The 13,316-nt window shown below is 46.9% G+C and overlaps 1 pseudogene; it reads right to left on the bottom strand.

Annotated features, from left to right (window-relative positions):
- Positions 1-13,316, bottom strand: part of LOC124018715 — a 119,909-nt pseudogene that overhangs the window by 84,587 nt on the left and 22,006 nt on the right.

The following is a 13,316-nucleotide window of genomic DNA, read 5'->3' on the forward strand; positions in this document are numbered from 1 at the left end:
TTCAACATGGCTCCCAGGCCTCTACGCTAAGAGTCCATATATATTATTATAGATTCAACATGGCTCCCAGTCCTCTACCCTAAGAGTCCATATATATTATTATAGATTCAACATGGCTCCCAGGCCTCTACGCTAAGAGTCCATATATATTATTATAGATTCAACATGGCTCCCAGTCCTCTACCCTAAGAGTCCATATATATTATTATAGATTCAACATGGCTCCCAGTCCTCTACCCTAAGAGTCCATATATATTATTATAGATTCAACATGGCTCCCAGGCCTCTACCCTAAGAGTCCATATATATTATTATAGATTCAACATGGCTCCCAGGTCTCTACCCTGTGTTGTGTTACAGTATGTCTGGGTCGTGGCTGTGTTGTGTTACAGTATGTCTGGGTCGTGGCCTCCAGGTAATATCCTGGGTCAACAGATTACTGTAGTGAATGTATAGATAGAGAGAGGAGGCAGGTAGTCTAGTGGTTAGAGTGTAGAGGCAGCTGGTAGTCTAGTGGTTAGAGTGTAGAGGAGGCAGGTAGCCTAGTGGTTAGAGTGTAGAGGAGGCAGGTAGCCTAGTGGTTAGAGTGTAGAGGAGGCAGGTAGCCTAGTGGTTAGAGTGTAGAGGAGGCAGGTAGCCTAGTGGTTAGAGTGTAGAGGAGGCAGGTAGCCTAGTGGTTAGAGTGTAGAGGAGGCAGGTAGTCTAGTGGTTAGAGTGTAGAGGAGGCAGGTAGTCTAGTGGTTAGAGTGTAGAGGAGGCAGGTAGCCTAGTGGTTAGAGTGTAGAGGAGGCAGGTAGTCTAGTGGTTAGAGTGTAGAGGAGGCAGGTAGTCTAGTGGTTAGAGTGTAGAGGAGGCAGGTAGCCTAGTGGTTAGAGTGTAGAGGAGGCAGGTAGTCTAGTGGTTAGAGTGTAGAGGAGGCAGGTAGTCTAGTGGTTAGAGTGTAGAGGAGGCAGGTAGCCTAGTGGTTAGAGTGTAGAGGAGGCAGGTAGTCTAGTGGTTAGAGTGTAGAGGAGGCAGGTAGTCTAGTGGTTAGAGTGTAGAGGAGGCAGGTAGCCTAGTGGTTAGAGTGTAGAGGAGGCAGGTAGTCTAGTGGTTAGAGTGTAGAGGAGGCAGGTAGTCTAGTGGTTAGAGTGTAGAGGAGGCAGGTAGCCTAGTGGTTAGAGTGTAGAGGAGGCAGGTAGCCTAGTGGTTAGAGTGTAGAGGAGGCAGGTAGCCTAGTGGTTAGAGTGTAGAGGAGGCAGGTAGTCTAGTGGTTAGAGTGTAGAGGAGGCAGGTAGTCTAGTGGTTAGAGTGTAGAGGAGGCAGGTAGCCTAGTGGTTAGAGTGTAGAGGAGGCAGGTAGCCTAGTGGTTAGAGTGTAGAGGAGGCAGGTAGCCTAGTGGTTAGAGTGTAGAGGAGGCAGGTAGCCTAGTGGTTAGAGTGTAGAGGAGGCAGGTAGCCTAGTGGTTAGAGTGTAGAGGAGGCAGGTAGTCTAGTGGTTAGAGTGTAGAGGAGGCAGGTAGTCTAGTGGTTAGAGTGTAGAGGAGGCAGGTAGCCTAGTGGTTAGAGTGTAGAGGAGGCAGGTAGTCTAGTGGTTAGAGTGTAGAGGAGGCAGGTAGTCTAGTGGTTAGAGTGTAGAGGAGGCAGGTAGCCTAGTGGTTAGAGTGTAGAGGAGGCAGGTAGCCTAGTGGTTAGAGTGTAGAGGAGGCAGGTAGTCTAGTGGTTAGAGTGTAGAGGAGGCAGGTAGTCTAGTGGTTAGAGTGTAGAGGAGGCAGGTAGTCTAGTGGTTAGAGTGTAGAGGAGGTAGGTAGCCTAGTGGTTAGAGTGTAGAGGAGGCAGGTAGCCTAGTGGTTAGAGTGTCGAGGAGGCAGGTAGCCTAGTGGTTAGAGTGTAGAGGAGGTAGGTAGCCTAGTGGTTAGAGCGTCGAGGAGGCAGGTAGCCTAGTGGTTAGAGCGTAGAGGAGGCAGGTAGTCTAGTGGTTAGAGTGTAGAGGTGGCAGGTAGCCTAGTGGTTAGAGTGTAGGGACGGCAGGTCGCCTAGTGGTTAGAGTGTAGAGGAGGCAGGTAGCCTAGTGGTTAGAGCGTAGAGGAGGCAGGTAGCCTAGTGGTTAGAGTGTAGAGGAGGCAGGTAGCCTAGTGGTTAGAGTGTAGAGGCGGCAGGTAGCCTAGTGGTTAGAGTGTAGAGGCGGCAGGTAGCCTAGTGGTTAGAGTGTAGAGGAGGCAGGTAGCCTAGTGGTTAGAGTGTAGAGGAGGCAGGTAGCCTAGTGGTTAGAGTGTAGAGGAGGCAGGTAGCCTAGTGGTTAGAGCGTAGAGGAGGCAGGTAGCCTAGTGGTTAGAGTGTAGAGGAGGCAGGTAGTCTAGTGGTTAGAGTGTAGAGGCGGCAGGTAGCCTAGTGGTTAGAGTGTAGAGGAGGCAGGTAGCCTAGTGGTTAGAGCGTAGAGGAGGCAGGTAGCCTAGTGGTTAGAGTGTAGAGGAGGCAGGTAGTCTAGTGGTTAGAGTGTAGAGGAGGCAGGGTAGCCTAGTGGTTAGAGTGTAGAGGAGGTAGGTAGCCTAGTGGTTAGAGTGTCGAGGAGGCAGGTAGCCTAGTGGTTAGAGTGTAGAGGAGGTAGGTAGCCTAGTGGTTAGAGTGTCGAGGAGGCAGGTAGCCTAGTGGTTAGAGCGTAGAGGAGGCAGGTAGCCTAGTGGTTAGAGTGTAGAGGTGGCAGGTAGCCTAGTGGTTAGAGTGTAGGGACGGCAGGTCGCCTAGTGGTTAGAGTGTAGAGGAGGCAGGTAGCCTAGTGGTTAGAGCGTAGAGGAGGCAGGTAGCCTAGTGGTTAGAGTGTAGAGGAGGCAGGTAGCCTAGTGGTTAGAGTGTAGAGGCGGCAGGTAGCCTAGTGGTTAGAGTGTAGAGGCGGCAGGTAGCCTAGTGGTTAGAGTGTAGAGGAGGCAGGTAGCCTAGTGGTTAGAGTGTAGAGGAGGCAGGTAGCCTAATGGTTAGAGTGTAGAGGAGGCAGGTAGCCTAGTGGTTAGAGTGTAGAGGAGGCAGGTAGCCTAGTGGTTAGAGTGTAGAGGAGGCAGGTAGTCTAGTGGTTAGAGTGTAGAGGAGGCAGGTAGTCTAGTGGTTAGAGTGTAGAGGAGGCAGGTAGCCTAGTGGTTAGAGTGTAGAGGAGGCAGGTAGTCTAGTGGTTAGAGTGTAGAGGAGGCAGGTAGTCTAGTGGTTAGAGTGTAGAGGAGGCAGGTAGCCTAGTGGTTAGAGTGTAGAGGAGGCAGGTAGTCTAGTGGTTAGAGTGTAGAGGAGGCAGGTAGTCTAGTGGTTAGAGTGTAGAGGAGGCAGGTAGCCTAGTGGTTAGAGTGTAGAGGAGGCAGGTAGTCTAGTGGTTAGAGTGTAGAGGAGGCAGGTAGTCTAGTGGTTAGAGTGTAGAGGAGGCAGGTAGCCTAGTGGTTAGAGTGTAGAGGAGGCAGGTAGCCTAGTGGTTAGAGTGTAGAGGAGGCAGGTAGCCTAGTGGTTAGAGTGTAGAGGAGGCAGGTAGTCTAGTGGTTAGAGTGTAGAGGAGGCAGGTAGTCTAGTGGTTAGAGTGTAGAGGAGGCAGGTAGCCTAGTGGTTAGAGTGTAGAGGAGGCAGGTAGCCTAGTGGTTAGAGTGTAGAGGAGGCAGGTAGCCTAGTGGTTAGAGTGTAGAGGAGGCAGGTAGCCTAGTGGTTAGAGTGTAGAGGAGGCAGGTAGCCTAGTGGTTAGAGTGTAGAGGAGGCAGGTAGTCTAGTGGTTAGAGTGTAGAGGAGGCAGGTAGTCTAGTGGTTAGAGTGTAGAGGAGGCAGGTAGCCTAGTGGTTAGAGTGTAGAGGAGGCAGGTAGTCTAGTGGTTAGAGTGTAGAGGAGGCAGGTAGTCTAGTGGTTAGAGTGTAGAGGAGGCAGGTAGCCTAGTGGTTAGAGTGTAGAGGAGGCAGGTAGCCTAGTGGTTAGAGTGTAGAGGAGGCAGGTAGTCTAGTGGTTAGAGTGTAGAGGAGGCAGGTAGTCTAGTGGTTAGAGTGTAGAGGAGGCAGGTAGTCTAGTGGTTAGAGTGTAGAGGAGGTAGGTAGCCTAGTGGTTAGAGTGTAGAGGAGGCAGGTAGCCTAGTGGTTAGAGTGTCGAGGAGGCAGGTAGCCTAGTGGTTAGAGTGTAGAGGAGGTAGGTAGCCTAGTGGTTAGAGCGTCGAGGAGGCAGGTAGCCTAGTGGTTAGAGCGTAGAGGAGGCAGGTAGTCTAGTGGTTAGAGTGTAGAGGTGGCAGGTAGCCTAGTGGTTAGAGTGTAGGGACGGCAGGTCGCCTAGTGGTTAGAGTGTAGAGGAGGCAGGTAGCCTAGTGGTTAGAGCGTAGAGGAGGCAGGTAGCCTAGTGGTTAGAGTGTAGAGGAGGCAGGTAGCCTAGTGGTTAGAGTGTAGAGGCGGCAGGTAGCCTAGTGGTTAGAGTGTAGAGGCGGCAGGTAGCCTAGTGGTTAGAGTGTAGAGGAGGCAGGTAGCCTAGTGGTTAGAGTGTAGAGGAGGCAGGTAGCCTAGTGGTTAGAGTGTAGAGGAGGCAGGTAGCCTAGTGGTTAGAGCGTAGAGGAGGCAGGTAGCCTAGTGGTTAGAGTGTAGAGGAGGCAGGTAGTCTAGTGGTTAGAGTGTAGAGGAGGCAGGTAGCCTAGTGGTTAGAGTGTAGAGGAGGCAGGTAGCCTAGTGGTTAGAGCGTAGAGGAGGCAGGTAGCCTAGTGGTTAGAGTGTAGAGGAGGCAGGTAGTCTAGTGGTTAGAGTGTAGAGGAGGCAGGGTAGCCTAGTGGTTAGAGTGTAGAGGAGGTAGGTAGCCTAGTGGTTAGAGTGTCGAGGAGGCAGGTAGCCTAGTGGTTAGAGTGTAGAGGAGGTAGGTAGCCTAGTGGTTAGAGTGTCGAGGAGGCAGGTAGCCTAGTGGTTAGAGTGTAGAGGAGGTAGGTAGCCTAGTGGTTAGAGTGTAGAGGAGGCAGGTAGCCTAGTGGTTAGAGTGTCGAGGAGGCAGGTAGCCTAGTGGTTAGAGTGTAGAGGAGGTAGGTAGCCTAGTGGTTAGAGTGTCGAGGAGGCAGGTAGCCTAGTGGTTAGAGTGTAGAGGAGGTAGGTAGCCTAGTGGTTAGAGTGTCGAGGAGGCAGGTAGCCTAGTGGTTAGAGTGTCGAGGAGGCAGGTAGCCTAGTGGTTAGAGTGTAGAGGAGGTAGGTAGCCTAGTGGTTAGAGTGTAGAGGAGGCAGGTAGCCTAGTGGTTAGAGTGTAGAGGTGACAGGGTAGCCTAGTGGTTAGAGTGTAGAGGAGGCAGGTAGCCTAGTGGTTAGAGTGTAGAGGAGGCAGGTAGCCTAGTGGTTAGAGTGTAGAGGAGGCAGGTAGACTAGTGGTTAGAGTGTAGAGGAGGCAGGTAGCCTAGTGGTTAGAGTGTAGAGGTGACAGGGTAGCCTAGTGGTTAGAGTGTAGAGGAGGCAGGTAGCCTAGTGGTTAGAGTGTAGAGGAGGCAGGTAGCCTAGTGGTTAGAGTGTCGAGGAGGCAGGTAGCCTAGTGGTTAGAGTGTAGAGGAGGTAGGTAGCCTAGTGGTTAGAGTGTCGAGGAGGCAGGTAGCCTAGTGGTTAGAGTGTAGAGGTGGCAGGTAGCCTAGTGGTTAGAGTGTAGGGACGGCAGGTAGCCTAGTGGTTAGAGTGTAGGGACGGCAGGTCGCCTAGTGGTTAGAGTGTAGAGGAGGCAGGTAGCCTAGTGGTTAGAGCGTAGAGGAGGCAGGTAGCCTAGTGGTTAGAGTGTAGAGGAGGCAGGTAGCCTAGTGGTTAGAGTGTAGAGGCGGCAGGTAGCCTAGTGGTTAGAGTGTAGAGGCGGCAGGTAGCCTAGTGGTTAGAGTGTAGAGGAGGCAGGTAGCCTAGTGGTTAGAGTGTAGAGGAGGCAGGTAGCCTAATGGTTAGAGTGTAGAGGAGGCAGGTAGCCTAGTGGTTAGAGCGTAGAGGAGGCAGGTAGCCTAGTGGTTAGAGTGTAGAGGAGGCAGGTAGTCTAGTGGTTAGAGTGTAGAGGAGGCAGGTAGCCTAGTGGTTAGAGTGTAGAGGAGGCAGGTAGCCTAGTGGTTAGAGCGTAGAGGAGGCAGGTAGCCTAGTGGTTAGAGTGTAGAGGAGGCAGGTAGTCTAGTGGTTAGAGTGTAGAGGAGGCAGGGTAGCCTAGTGGTTAGAGTGTAGAGGAGGTAGGTAGCCTAGTGGTTAGAGTGTCGAGGAGGCAGGTAGCCTAGTGGTTAGAGTGTAGAGGAGGCAGGTAGCCTAGTGGTTAGAGTGTAGAGGAGGCAGGTAGTCTAGTGGTTAGAGTGTAGAGGAGGCAGGTAGTCTAGTGGTTAGAGTGTAGAGGAGGCAGGTAGCCTAGTGGTTAGAGTGTAGAGGAGGCAGGTAGCCTAGTGGTTAGAGTGTAGAGGAGGCAGGTAGTCTAGTGGTTAGAGTGTAGAGGAGGCAGGTAGTCTAGTGGTTAGAGTGTAGAGGAGGCAGGTAGCCTAGTGGTTAGAGTGTAGAGGAGGCAGGTAGTCTAGTGGTTAGAGTGTAGAGGAGGTAGGTAGCCTAGTGGTTAGAGTGTAGAGGAGGCAGGTAGCCTAGTGGTTAGAGTGTCGAGGAGGCAGGTAGCCTAGTGGTTAGAGTGTAGAGGAGGTAGGTAGCCTAGTGGTTAGAGCGTCGAGGAGGCAGGTAGCCTAGTGGTTAGAGCGTCGAGGAGGCAGGTAGTCTAGTGGTTAGAGTGTAGAGGTGGCAGGTAGCCTAGTGGTTAGAGTGTAGGGACGGCAGGTCGCCTAGTGGTTAGAGCGTAGAGGAGGCAGGTAGCCTAGTGGTTAGAGCGTAGAGGAGGCAGGTAGCCTAGTGGTTAGAGTGTAGAGGAGGCAGGTAGCCTAGTGGTTAGAGTGTAGAGGCGGCAGGTAGCCTAGTGGTTAGAGTGTAGAGGCGGCAGGTAGCCTAGTGGTTAGAGTGTAGAGGAGGCAGGTAGCCTAGTGGTTAGAGTGTAGAGGAGGCAGGTAGCCTAGTGGTTAGAGTGTAGAGGAGGCAGGTAGCCTAGTGGTTAGAGCGTAGAGGAGGCAGGTAGCCTAGTGGTTAGAGTGTAGAGGAGGTAGGTAGCCTAGTGGTTAGAGTGTCGAGGAGGCAGGTAGCCTAGTGGTTAGAGTGTAGAGGAGGTAGGTAGCCTAGTGGTTAGAGTGTAGAGGAGGCAGGTAGCCTAGTGGTTAGAGTGTCGAGGAGGCAGGTAGCCTAGTGGTTAGAGTGTAGAGGAGGTAGGTAGCCTAGTGGTTAGAGTGTCGAGGAGGCAGGTAGCCTAGTGGTTAGAGTGTAGAGGAGGTAGGTAGCCTAGTGGTTAGAGTGTCGAGGAGGCAGGTAGCCTAGTGGTTAGAGTGTCGAGGAGGCAGGTAGCCTAGTGGTTAGAGTGTAGAGGAGGTAGGTAGCCTAGTGGTTAGAGTGTAGAGGAGGCAGGTAGCCTAGTGGTTAGAGTGTAGAGGTGACAGGGTAGCCTAGTGGTTAGAGTGTAGAGGAGGCAGGTAGCCTAGTGGTTAGAGTGTAGAGGAGGCAGGTAGCCTAGTGGTTAGAGTGTAGAGGAGGCAGGTAGACTAGTGGTTAGAGTGTAGAGGAGGCAGGTAGCCTAGTGGTTAGAGTGTAGAGGTGACAGGGTAGCCTAGTGGTTAGAGTGTAGAGGAGGCAGGTAGCCTAGTGGTTAGAGTGTAGAGGAGGCAGGTAGCCTAGTGGTTAGAGTGTCGAGGAGGCAGGTAGCCTAGTGGTTAGAGTGTAGAGGAGGTAGGTAGCCTAGTGGTTAGAGTGTCGAGGAGGCAGGTAGCCTAGTGGTTAGAGCGTAGAGGAGGCAGGTAGCCTAGTGGTTAGAGTGTAGAGGTGGCAGGTAGCCTAGTGGTTAGAGTGTAGGGACGGCAGGTCGCCTAGTGGTTAGAGTGTAGAGGAGGCAGGTAGCCTAGTGGTTAGAGCGTAGAGGAGGCAGGTAGCCTAGTGGTTAGAGTGTAGAGGAGGCAGGTAGCCTAGTGGTTAGAGTGTAGAGGCGGCAGGTAGCCTAGTGGTTAGAGTGTAGAGGCGGCAGGTAGCCTAGTGGTTAGAGTGTAGAGGAGGCAGGTAGCCTAGTGGTTAGAGTGTAGAGGAGGCAGGTAGCCTAGTGGTTAGAGTGTAGAGGAGGCAGGTAGCCTAGTGGTTAGAGCGTAGAGGAGGCAGGTAGCCTAGTGGTTAGAGTGTAGAGGAGGCAGGTAGTCTAGTGGTTAGAGTGTAGAGGAGGCAGGTAGCCTAGTGGTTAGAGTGTAGAGGAGGCAGGTAGCCTAGTGGTTAGAGCGTAGAGGAGGCAGGTAGCCTAGTGGTTAGAGTGTAGAGGAGGCAGGTAGTCTAGTGGTTAGAGTGTAGAGGAGGCAGGGTAGCCTAGTGGTTAGAGTGTAGAGGAGGTAGGTAGCCTAGTGGTTAGAGTGTCGAGGAGGCAGGTAGCCTAGTGGTTAGAGTGTAGAGGAGGTAGGTAGCCTAGTGGTTAGAGTGTCGAGGAGGCAGGTAGCCTAGTGGTTAGAGTGTAGAGGAGGTAGGTAGCCTAGTGGTTAGAGTGTAGAGGAGGCAGGTAGCCTAGTGGTTAGAGTGTCGAGGAGGCAGGTAGCCTAGTGGTTAGAGTGTAGAGGAGGTAGGTAGCCTAGTGGTTAGAGTGTCGAGGAGGCAGGTAGCCTAGTGGTTAGAGTGTAGAGGAGGTAGGTAGCCTAGTGGTTAGAGTGTCGAGGAGGCAGGTAGCCTAGTGGTTAGAGTGTCGAGGAGGCAGGTAGCCTAGTGGTTAGAGTGTAGAGGAGGTAGGTAGCCTAGTGGTTAGAGTGTAGAGGAGGCAGGTAGCCTAGTGGTTAGAGTGTAGAGGTGACAGGGTAGCCTAGTGGTTAGAGTGTAGAGGAGGCAGGTAGCCTAGTGGTTAGAGTGTAGAGGAGGCAGGTAGCCTAGTGGTTAGAGTGTAGAGGAGGCAGGTAGACTAGTGGTTAGAGTGTAGAGGAGGCAGGTAGCCTAGTGGTTAGAGTGTAGAGGTGACAGGGTAGCCTAGTGGTTAGAGTGTAGAGGAGGCAGGTAGCCTAGTGGTTAGAGTGTAGAGGAGGCAGGTAGACTAGTGGTTAGAGTGTAGAGGAGGCAGGTAGACTAGTGGTTAGAGTGTAGAGGAGGCAGGTAGCCTAGTGGTTAGAGTGTAGAGGAGGCAGGTAGACTAGTGGTTAGAGTGTAGAGGAGGCAGGTAGACTAGTGGTTAGAGTGTAGAGGAGGCAGGTAGCCTAGTGGTTAGAGTGTAGAGGAGGCAGGTAGACTAGTGGTTAGAGTGTAGAGGAGGCAGGTAGCCTAGTGGTTAGAGTGTAGAGGAGGCAGGTAGCCTAGTGGTTAGAGTGTAGAGGTGACAGGGTAGCCTAGTGGTTAGAGTGTAGAGGAGGCAGGTAGCCTAGTGGTTAGAGTGTAGAGGAGGCAGGTAGACTAGTGGTTAGAGTGTAGAGGAGGCAGGTAGTCTAGTGGTTAGAGTATAGAGGAGGCAGGTAGTCTAGTGGTTAGAGTGTAGAGGAGGCAGGTAGTCTAGTGGTTAGAGTGTAGAGGCAGCTGGTAGTCTAGTGGTTAGAGTGTAGAGGAGGCAGGTAGCCTAGTGGTTAGAGTGTAGAGGAGGCAGGTAGCCTAGTGGTTAGAGTGTAGAGGAGGCAGGTAGCCTAGTGGTTAGAGTGTAGAGGCAGCTGGTAGTCTAGTGGTTAGAGTGTAGAGGAGGCAGGTAGCCTAGTGGTTAGAGTGTAGAGGAGGCAGGTAGCCTAGTGGTTAGAGTGTAGAGGAGGCAGGTAGCCTAGTGGTTAGAGTGTAGAGGAGGCAGGTAGCCTAGTGGTTAGAGTGTAGAGGAGGCAGGTAGTCTAGTGGTTAGAGTGTAGAGGAGGCAGGTAGTCTAGTGGTTAGAGTGTAGAGGAGGCAGGTAGTCTAGTGGTTAGAGTGTAGAGGAGGCAGGTAGCCTAGTGGTTAGAGTGTAGAGGAGGCAGGTAGCCTAGTGGTTAGAGTGTAGAGGCGGCTGGTAGTCTAGTGGTTAGAGTGTAGAGGAGGCAGGTAGCCTAGTGGTTAGAGTGTAGAGGAGGCAGGTAGCCTAGTGGTTAGAGTGTAGAGGAGGCAGGTAGCCTAGTGGTTAGAGTGTAGAGGAGGCAGGTAGTCTAGTGGTTAGAGTGTAGAGGAGGCAGGTAGTCTAGTGGTTAGAGTGTAGAGGAGGCAGGTAGCCTAGTGGTTAGAGTGTAGAGGAGGCAGGTAGTCTAGTGGTTAGAGTGTAGAGGAGGCAGGTAGTCTAGTGGTTAGAGTGTAGAGGAGGCAGGTAGTCTAGTGGTTAGAGTGTAGAGGCAGCTGGTAGTCTAGTGGTTAGAGTGTAGAGGAGGCAGGTAGCCTAGTGGTTAGAGTGTAGAGGAGGCAGGTAGTCTAGTGGTTAGAGTGTAGCGGAGGCAGGTAGTCTAGTGGTTAGAGTGTAGAGGAGGCAGGTAGTCTAGTGGTTAGAGTGTAGAGGAGGCAGGTAGCCTAGTGGTTAGAGTGTAGAGGCAGCTGGTAGTCTAGTGGTTAGAGTGTAGAGGAGGCAGGTAGCCTAGTGGTTAGAGTGTAGGGAGGCAGGTAGCCTAGTGGTTAGAGTGTAGAGGCGGCAGGTAGCCTAGTGGTTAGAGTGTAGAGGAGGCAGGTAGCCTAGTGGTTAGAGTGTAGAGGCAGCTGGTAGTCTAGTGGTTAGAGTGTAGAGGCAGCTGGTAGTCTAGTGGTTAGAGTGTAGAGGAGGCAGGTAGCCTAGTGGTTAGAGTGTAGAGGAGGCAGGTAGCCTAGTGGTTAGAGTGTAGAGGCAGCTGGTAGTCTAGTGGTTAGAGTGTAGAGGAGGCAGGTAGCCAAGCGAAAGGTTGCTAGATCGAATCCCTGAGCCGATAAGGTAAAAATCTGTAGTTCTGCCCTGAAATTCTAATGAATATATATATATTTTTAAAAATAAATATCGCGAGAGAAAACAAAGAGACAAAGAGACAGTATAAGAACGTAATGAATATAATATTCAACCAAACTCACCTCCGTGTTGAGGCGCAGAACGCGGTCGCCCAGGTCCGTCTGTGTGAAGCTCTCATCGGCAGCAATGGTGTCCACCTTCAAATCAAATCAAATCAATATGCTTTTCATCATCTGGGTCGTAGCGTCACAGCACCATTACATTAAACAGTAACAACTATGAAATAACTCTCCTCTTTAACAGTAACAGCTATGAAATAACTCTCCTCTTTAACAGTAACAACTATGAAATAACTCTCCTCTTTAACAGTAACAACTATGAAATAACTCTCCTCAGTAACAACAACTATGAAATAACTCTCCTCAGTAACAACAGCTATGAAATAACTCTCCTCTTTAACAGTAACAACTATGAAATAACTCTCCTCTTTAACAGTAACAGCAGTTTACAATTGGCTCCTTAATCCCTCTTCTCTCCCCTGTAACTATTCCCCAGGTCGTTGCTGTAAATGAGAACGTGTTCTCAGTCAACTTACCTGGTAAAATAAGAGTTTTTAAAAAAAATGAATAAAAAAGTAACAAGTAGGATTCTCTAAAACTAGACCTTGGCGTAGTCGGCGGGTCTGAAGCGGGTGGCGGCGACGTGTGGCTCCTCTGTCTGGAGGTAGAAGAGGTTAAAGGTCTCCTTGCAGGTACCAGACACCCAAGGGATGGAGTTACAGTCTCTCAGGGTGAAGCGCAGCTCCACGTACACCTGAAGGGAACATAACATACACCTTTTATTACCTGCAACACACCTGGGTTATATATTACATTTATAATTATTAGTATATTATTATTACAATTATACTATATATTATCCAGTATATTATTATTATTCTGGTATTATACTATATATTATACTGTATATTATTATATATTACCTTCTGTGCTGCCTGGCATATATTATTATTAGTATTATACTGTATATTATACTGTATGTTATTATTAGTATTGTACTATATATTATACTGTATATTATTATATATTACCTTCTGTGCTGCCTGGCATATATTATTATTAGTATTATACTGTATATTATACTGTATGTTATTATTAGTATTGTACTATATATTATACTGTATATTATTATATATTACCTTCTGTGCTGCCTGGCATATATTATTATTAGTATTATACTGTATATTATACTGTATGTTATTATTAGTATTATACAATATATTATTATTAGTATTATACTGTATGTTATTATTATACTATATATTATTAGTATTATACTATATATTATTATTATTATACTGTATATTATTATAATACTATATATTATTAGTATTATACTGTATATTATTATTATACTATATATTATTAGTATTATACTGTATGTTATTAGTATTATACTGTATATTATTATAATACTATATATTATTAGTATTATACTATATATTATTAGTATTACACTGTATATCATTATTATATTGTATATTATTACTTTTATACTATATATTATTATTAGTATTATACTGTATATTATTATAATACTATATATTATTATTAGTATTATACTGTATGTTATTATAATACTATATATTATTATTAGTATTATACTGTATGTTATTATTATACTATATATTATTATTAGTATTATACTGTATATTATTATTATACTATATATTATTATTAGTATTATACTGTATATTATTATAATACTATATATTATTAGTATTATACTATATATTATTAGTATTACACTATATATTATTAGTATATTATTACTATTATACTATATATTACTATTAGTATTATACTGTATATTATTATAATACTATATATTATTATTAGTATTATACTGTATGTTATTATAATACTATATATTATTATTAGTATTATACTGTATGTTATTATAATACTATATATTATTATTAGTATTATACTGTATGTTATTATAATACTATATATTATTAGTATTATACTGTATATTATTATTATACTATATATTATTAGTATTATACTGTATATTACTATGTATTACCTTCTGTGCTTCCTGGTGTATATTAGTATTATACTGTATATTATTATTATACTATATATTATTAGTATTATACTGTATATTATTATAATACTATATATTATTAGTATTATACTGTATATTATTATAATACTATATATTATTAGTATTATACTATATATTACTATGTATTACCATCTGTGCTTCCTGGTGTATATTATTATTATACTATATATTATTAGTATTATACTGTATATTATTATTATACTATATATTATTAGTATTATACTGTATATTATTATTATACTATATATTATTAGAATTATACTGTATATTATTATTATACTATATATTATTAGTATTATACTGTATATTATTATAATACTATATATTATTAGTATTATACTA

This window comes from Oncorhynchus gorbuscha, unplaced genomic scaffold (genome assembly GCF_021184085.1).
Source record: "Oncorhynchus gorbuscha isolate QuinsamMale2020 ecotype Even-year unplaced genomic scaffold, OgorEven_v1.0 Un_scaffold_572, whole genome shotgun sequence".
Lineage (NCBI taxonomy): Eukaryota > Metazoa > Chordata > Actinopteri > Salmoniformes > Salmonidae > Oncorhynchus > Oncorhynchus gorbuscha.